Below are 6,265 nucleotides of genomic sequence, written 5' to 3' on the forward strand. Positions count from 1 at the left end.
AAAAACTGGAATCAATGAGTATCGGGACCAAACTCTACTGTGGTTGGAATCATACCTGATACATAGGAAGATGGTCGTGGGTGTCGGAGGCCAATCATCTCAGCTCCAGGACATCTCTGCAGTAGTTCCTCAGGGTCGTGTCCTCAGCCCTCTTCAGCTGCTTCATCAATGACATTACCTCCATCACAAAGTCAGACGTGGGGATGTTCGCCGATGATTGCACAATGTTCAGCACCATTCGTGACTCCTCAGATACTGAAGCAGTCCCTGTTTAAATGAAACAAGTTCTGGACAATATCCAGGCTTGGGCTGACAAGTGGCAAGTGACATTCGCACTACATGCACCACACAAATGTCAGGCTATGACCATCACCAATAAGAGACAATCTAACCACCACCCCTTGACATTCAGTGGTGGTACCACCACTGAATGCCCCACTATCAACATCCTAGGAGTTATCATTGGCCAGAAACTCAACTGGACTCACTACACAAACACAGCGCTACAAGAGCAGGTCAGAAGCTGGGAATACTGCGGCGACTAACTCACCTCCTGGCTCCTCAAAGCCTGTCCGCCATCTACAAGGCACAAGTCAGGAGTGTGATGGAATACTTCCCACTTGCCTGGATGAGTGCAGCCCCAACGACACTCAAGAAGCTTGACACCATCCAGGACAAAGCAGCCCACTTGATTGGCACTACATCCACACGCATCTATTCCCTCCACCACCAACTCTCAGTAGCAGCAGTGTGTACTTTCTACGAGATGCACTGCAGAAATTCACCAAAGATCCTCAGACCTTCCAAACCCACGACCACTTCCAACTAGGGGGACAAGGGCAGCAGGTATATGGGAACACCACCACTTCCAGGATCCCCACCAAGCCACTCACCATCCTGACTTGGAAATATATTGTCGTCCCTTCACTGTCTCTGGGTCAAAATCCTGGAATTCCCTCCCTAATGTCATTGTGGGTCAACCTACAGCAGGAGGATTGCAGCAGTTCAAGAAGGCAGCTCACCACCACCTTCTCAAGGGCAACTAGGGATGGGCAAGAAATGCTGGCCAGCCAGCGACACCCACATCCCACAAATGAATAGCAAGAAAAAACATATTTTAACTGTTTCAACTTAACAAAATAGGAGAAAGCCTACGTATAAAACCCACCATTTCTCCAGAGCCCTTTAATTCCAAAGAAGATTCAGATTTGCAAAGTTTCTCCAGCACTTTCTGTTTTCATTCCAGGTTTTCAACATCAACAGTATTTTCCTTTTATATTAATGTTCAATTCTTTTTTATTTCACTTCCAGAAAGGTCCACCTTGAATAAGTTCTATTCTTCTCTCCAATGGGACTTCCATTTGAGTATCTCATCTCATTCAATTTTAATGCTTTCTATTTCCCTCCCAGTGTTTGATTAAAACATTAACCAAAACTTGCTTTCACAGCCATATCCCTTCTTTCCTTTGGTTCTGACTTACTCAATGTGGATTCCAACTGGAATTCCATCCATCAAATACTTCCAGATGTACAGATAGCTCAGAGACATACGACCTTCCTCGGAAAACACATTCTGCAATCTACACTCAGTACTGTGCACCAACCCCACATGCACGCTCTTGATGTCTTCCTCCAGCAGCAGTGCCTGATGCTATTTCAAATTTATCTTGCACTCATCTTTCATTCATTGTTTCATCCAATGCCTTAACAAGAATTATTTTTCTCTTCCTTTTTAGGTGTTAAGGAATGCAAGCTCCAACAATTCACAGATACTGACACCCCTCTGGATCCTTCCATTCATCCCCTCCCCTCTGACCTGGCCCCTTAAAATTTCACCTCTTGTCCTGTATTTATAATAACCTCTGACCTTCCTCTTTCTGATGTTTAATGACCTGTGCTCGGCAAAGGACTTCATTTTATCACTTTATGTCCCGATCTCAATGAATTTCAGATATGCCATTGCCATCACTTCCATGCCTAATTCATTTGGCAGGTGTTCTGTCTCCACTTCATGGACCCTTTCATTCATCTCCAAGTCCCCACCTCTACCTGGGACCATTCCTCTGGCCTCTTCTCTGCCCTTGATCTCTTCATTGAGAACTGTCAATGTGACATCAACTGCCTTAAATTCTCAGCTTCTTTTACCCACTCTAACTATTCTCCTTCTGAACTTGCTGCACACAGTTCTTTGAGGTCTAACCCTAGCTTTATTATCAAGTTTGCTGACAAGGATGCTGCTGTGTTATACTGTTCACTACCTGGCAGAAGCTTATCACTAACTCTCAGATGCTTCCTCCTAATTCCTGTTAGACCATAACCCCACCACTGAAAATCAGGTTGTTGTATCCAAGACTGTCACTGACCTCATCTCCTCTGGTGATTTTCCCTCCATAGCTTCCCTGTACCTTATCGACCCTAATCTCGTACTGTATAACCTGCCTCTACCACTTTCCCAAAATATACAAACAGGCCTGTCCTGCCTGGCTTAACATCACCTCCACGATTTCTAGTTTTCTCGTCTCAGCCATCTCTACTTCACCATGAACATGCAATCCCTCTACTCATCCAACCCTCATTGAAATGGAGTGAGGGTTCTCAGCTTTTTCCTTCAAAGGAGATCTGAAAAGTCTATCCACCACTGCTCTACTCTGCCTGGCTGAACCGGTTCTCACTTTGAATAATTTCTCAGTTTATCTTACTCTCTACATTTGTCCCAGATATCCTGATACTTTATGAGGCATGTGCAATATTCCTTGTTCCCTTCCACAACCCTTTCTCTGTTACATCAATAACTGCATCCATTCTCCTTCTTGCTTTTGCCTGGAATTGGAAAAATTCATTAATTTTGCTTTTAATTCCATCCTTCTCTCACCTTCACTTGGTCCACCCCAGATTCTTCATTTCAATTTCCTTGACTTACCTGTTTCTATTTCTGATGTACGCTGTCCACTAATACCCATTACAAGCCCAGTGACTCCCATAGTCACCTTGACTACATTTTTTTCACACCTTGTTTCCTGCAAGGACTCTGCTCCTTTCTCCTAGGTTCTCTGCCTCTGTTGCATCTGTTCCAGTAGTGCCATCTTCTACAGGGGTGCTTCTGATATAGCTACTGTATTCATCAACTGAACACTCCCATAGATGTGCCTGACCCATTTACCACACTTCTGCCCTTGTCCTTTCTTCTCCGCTCACAGCAATAACAGGATTCCTTGTCCTCCCTTTCCAACTCATCAGCCACTGTATTGAAAGGATCATCCTCCACAATTCCCATCAACACAGCAGGATACCACCAGTGAACACATCTTCCTTTCCCATATCTGTCTGCATTCCACATATACAGTTCCATCCATGACACCCAAGTCCACTCGTCCATCATGCCCAGCACTTCTATACCTTCCCATGCAATCGCAAAAGGTGTAACACTTACCCATTTACCTCTTCCTCCTCACTGTCCAAAGCGCCAAACACACCTTCCTATGAAGAAATGAAGAAGCAATTTACTGGTACTTCTTTCTATCTAGTCCACTGCATTTGCTCCTCGTAATGAAGTCTTTCCTACATTGCTGAGACCAAATGCAGAACCCTTCCACTCTGTCCTTAAGATTGAACCTAACTTTCTGCTTGCTTGTCATTTCAATACACCATCTTGCTCTTAAGTTAATATTTCTGTCCTAGGCCTGCTGCAGTGTTCCAGCAAAGTCTGATGTAAGCTGGTAGAACATCACCTCTTTTTCCATTTAGGAAATTTTCAGCCTTCAGGACTCAACATTGAGCTCAACAGCTTCAAACCTGAAGTTTGAAATTTTGATTTGTTCCCATTTCCCGCTGTGCCTTGTTTTTTGTGTCATCACTGCCACATCTTCAATTAACACTCAGTCAGCAGGAGCAGTGTGGACGGGCTGGAGGCCTGGAGCAGTGTGGAGCGGGCTGGAGGCCTGGAGTGGTGTGGAGCAGGCTGGAGGCCTGGAGTGATGCAGAGTGGGCTGGAGGCCTGGAGCGGTGCGGATGGGCTGGAGGCCTGGAGTAGTGCGGAGAGGGCTGGAGGCCTGGAGCGGTGTGGAGTGGTCTGGAGGCCTGGAGCAGCACGGACTGGTTGGAGGCCTGGAGTGGGCTGGAAGCCTGGAGCGGAGCAGGAACAATTGTTGGACTGGGTTCTGGCTCAGGTGGTCAGGGGCTTACAAGGCTGGTCAGACCACATGGTAGCCCTTTGCTGAGCTACTGCAATGTAATATTCTTCTATAATTTGTTTATCTGACTGTAATGTTTATCCTTTTAACTAGGTCTTATTTCTAAGAATCACTGTAAGGTAATGAAGCTTCTTTTCTCTTTTATTCCTCTTTTTGTATCTCAGATTTGTACCTAGATACTTTGTACCTAAGATGGCGCCATGAGAGGCGACATTGCAAACTTTTCACTGTACTTCTGTACTTGAGTACACGTGACAATAAAGGATATTTAATTCGATTCTTTATCTAATTCTGCTCTACAACCACGAATGTTTGGTTTACCTTTTACTCACCTTTCCACTTTCGCCTCCTTCCTTCTTTTCAACAGCATAAAACCCATTATTTTTTCAGTCTCTGTCATGTTCATTACTCAGGGCCTTGACAAATCAGAATCAAAGTGTCTGGTTTAAATTTAAATATTATCCGAATCAACCTGTTCAGAGATGTTATTGCACATCCTAAAGAGCAGGTGGGACTTAAATCCAGGTCTCCTGGCTCAAAGGTAGGGGTGCCACTACCACAGCACAAGAACCCACTCTCTGACTTAAATTTAAACAAAGCTCAGCAGTTTACAATCAGTCATCATCTGTTCAGTGTATTCATCATAGCAGTGACTCTACCAGTCAGAGTCTACTTACAAACCAATCAGCATCATTTTCTCATGTCATGAAAAAACATCATTCCACTTTACATTGTGTATGCCCTGATCAGTGCAAGCAAGATATTATGTCTTTATCAGTAATTCCGATTATATAGGTTTTGGACTGGATCTGGTTTCATATTAGAAACAATTTGGCCATTTTTCTTTCATCAAGAATGTTTCTTTCACTCATGAGACATGGACATCTCTGGCTGGCCAGCATTATTGTCCATCCTTAGTTGCCCTTGAGAAGGTGGTGGTGAGCTGCCTTCTTGAATCGCTGCAGTCCACATGCTGTAGGTTGACCCACAATGCCTTTAGGGAGGGAATTCCAGGGTTTTGACCCAGTGACAGTGAAACAACAGTGACATATTTCCATGGTGAGTGACTTTGCGGTGAACTTGCAGATGGTGGTGTTCCCATGCATTTGCTGCCCTTGACTTCTAGATGGATGTGGTTGTGGGTTTGGAAGGTGCTGTCTGAGGATCTTTGGTGAATTTCTGCATCGCATCTTATAGAAAGTACATACTGTTGCTACTGAGAATCAGAGGTGGAGGGAGTGGATGCCTCTGGATATGGTGCCAATCAAGTGGGTTGTTTAGTCCTGAATGGTGTTCTTGAGTGTTGTTGGAACTACAACCTTCAAGGTAAGTGTGAAGTATTCCATCACACTCCTGACTTGAATATTGTGGATGATGGACAATCAATTCCTGATTTGGGAATCAGGAGGTGAGTCAGAATATTCCTAGCCTCTGACCTCCTCTTGCAACCATATGGCAAGTCCTTTGGAGTTTCTAATTAATGATAAAACCAAGGACATTGATAGTGGGGATTCAGTGATGGTAACACCACTGAATGTCGGGATGATTAGATTGTCTCTTATTGGAGATGGTCACTGTCTGGCACGAATGTTACTTGCCACTTTTCAGCCTGGCCTAGATATTGTCCAGGTCTTGCTGCACTTGGACATGGACTTCTTCAGTATCTGAGGAGTCGCATAAATAAAGACACTTTCGCATCATTTATTTTAGACAAAAATAGAAATTACTGGAAAAGCACAGCAGACCTGGCAGCATCTGTGGAGAGAAATCAGAATTAATGTTTTGGGTCCGGTGACCCTTCCTCAGGACTGGTGGTAGTGAGGAAAATGTTGTTTTTTATGCTGAAGATAGGGTGGAGGGAGGGGGTCAGGAGTAAATGATAGGTGGAGGTAGAGCCCAAAGAGAGACAAGGACGGTTGGACAAAAAAAGGAGTGGATAACGCTGAGGCTAGGAAGATGAATAGCTATTAATGGGGACTGTTAGTGGTTGACAATGGGTTGTGTGCAAAGCAGACTATGTGATAATAAGAGATAGTAGGAACTGCAGATGCTGGAGAATCCGAGACAACAAGGTG

The sequence above is a fragment of the Rhincodon typus genome, chromosome 4 (genome assembly GCF_021869965.1).
Source record: "Rhincodon typus isolate 14 chromosome 4, sRhiTyp1.1, whole genome shotgun sequence".
Classification (NCBI taxonomy): Eukaryota; Metazoa; Chordata; class Chondrichthyes; order Orectolobiformes; family Rhincodontidae; genus Rhincodon; species Rhincodon typus.